At 37.1% G+C, this 2,156-nt stretch overlaps 1 long non-coding RNA gene across 1 annotated transcript; it reads left to right on the forward strand.

The window, feature by feature from the left end:
• Positions 1–672: 672 nt before the first annotated feature.
• On the forward strand, positions 673–1,251 carry LOC141678939 (uncharacterized). Its single transcript, XR_012557965.1, has 2 exons — positions 673–917; positions 1,048–1,251. It is a non-coding gene; the product is annotated as an uncharacterized LOC141678939 (long non-coding RNA).
• Positions 1,252–2,156: the final 905 nt, after the last annotated feature.

Below are 2,156 nucleotides of genomic sequence, written 5' to 3' on the forward strand. Positions count from 1 at the left end.
ATAGAACCATGGAAAGGAAGGTTATGATTCTGCTTGTAATTGTACTAGTAGCAGCACAGGCGACATTCAATAGCAGTACAATACCGCGGTACCAATGCTAGATTATCGATGCAAATTTAACCAAAATGATCCCTCGTACTCGTGTACCTGACAACAATGTGCTTATTCTTTCGTTTTCTGATGCTCTTCGTTAGAACAGTTACGATCGGTGCATCCATGTTCAGTGAGATGCGCATTGCTTAGTTCATCTTGAAATCTATGGATCAAAGCTTAGATAAGTTTAAAACTCAATGCCTGCAACATATCTGTGTTCAGTCACTCGTCTGCAATGATAAAATATCTGAATCCTCAGCCTGCAATTTAAAACTCTCTCTGTGTTAACCATATCAAAACTCCTTCAAGTACGTGTCAAAAAGTCAAACAACTATTAAAATGAAACAGACGAAGCAATAACTTTTAACTGCTCTGGTTATGGATATCATCTTGTTTTGACTAATGGAACAAAACAAAGATACTAATAATTTCTGCACCCTGTATCTGAATCATGTAGTTGACTTCCAGCCTTTCATATTTAATATTAGAGTTACCAACACAATTAGCTTGTTGTTAGTAAGTATAATAAATGATTTAGGTTCAGATGAGTATCTTGAATTTGCCCTATATAAAGAATTTCTGGGCATGAATGTAGTTATACTATCGAATAGCCATGGAAAGGAAAGCCGTGATTCTGCTTGTAATTGCAGTAGTAGCACTAGTGACCTGCAACAGTGTTGCAGCAGACGACGATTGTTGCCTCAAATGTGCAGCGAGATGTATTATATGGCGTTTTCATTATTATGACTTATGCTACAAACCATGCTGCGACTGTTGCCATGGAGACTGCAGCGGACCACCTCAGGATCCCAAAATTGTCAAAGGTAAAAACTAGTTACTAGTATTCTCGTAAAATATAAGAAATAAAATGTTGTCAGTCATCAGTTTTATACAGTAGGCGTGTATTTGACATTAGTGTTTTTACTGATAAATTTGTTTCGTTTCTGTTTGCAGATTTTGCAAATAATGAGGCAGTGAAGAAGTGGATGGAGAGCTCTCAGAGAAAGAATTAAGATAGTTTAGCATAACGTTGTTAATTTGATAATAATGCAACCAGAACTGTACAAGTTTTTCTCTTATATTCAGTGATTGTCCTCTATTGGATTTCTAAAACAAATCTGAGATCAAATTACTGAAAGAGAGAAATTACCTCTAGAATTTTGCTTTGTAACCCTCAGCCTGAAAACTAGCCCTCATAGCTATACTTGCATTAGCCAAACCTGAAGCTATAGTTTTCTCAGCTCGGCCAGCACGGGAAGCTTTCCTGTTTGCCTTCGCTTTCCTGCTTGCCTTCACTTTCCTGCTGTAAATAATGTCTGCAATTCCAGTCTTTCTGCATCTTTTTATGAACATTGTTTTCAATTTTAACTGTCATATATCAAATTGCTAACACGTTATATATTAGGAAACTCCAAACCTATGAGGCCACAGCACATTGTTTGAAGGATGCAATTTTGTCCAAGGCTCTTTAGCATGGCGTTCATTCTGTTAGAATAATATAAGATCCTGGAAAAAGCCATTCTCTAACACCTTGTGCCTTGACATGGTATCAGAGCTCAGGTAGGCAAATTTATGCCCCAAAGATGGGCGTCCATGATCCACTCTTCGACCCATAAATGGGCTTTCGAGTGAGGAGGAGTGTTAGAATAATATAAGATCCTCGAAAGGGCCATTCTCTAACACTTTGAGGTTTTAGAGTAACTGGTTCCTTGACACATTCATTACCCAGAAATTTCTGCAAATATTTATAAATTCAGAAAGTACTGAAAGATTTTCACCAAAAGTGTTCATGGTCCAACCGTTTACAAATTCTTCATCTTTTGACGAAATCAGGACTAGAAAAAAGAATCAACCATGACTTACAAACGGACCTTAAGCACAAAAGATCCTTAACTGAAAACTCTGAGAACATGTTGTTGATTATATCTATTGGGAGGTTGGGGTTTTCTTGAGTTGCCATCGTCTTTACCATCTTACGCATATCTCTGAGATTAAAAAGCGAACAAAATTTTGGAGGCAGAAATTTTTAAAAACGAGATTGCATACTGTCTCTCATCTAGATC

This window comes from Apium graveolens, chromosome 8, assembly GCF_009905375.1.
Source record: "Apium graveolens cultivar Ventura chromosome 8, ASM990537v1, whole genome shotgun sequence".
Taxonomy (NCBI): domain Eukaryota; kingdom Viridiplantae; phylum Streptophyta; class Magnoliopsida; order Apiales; family Apiaceae; genus Apium; species Apium graveolens.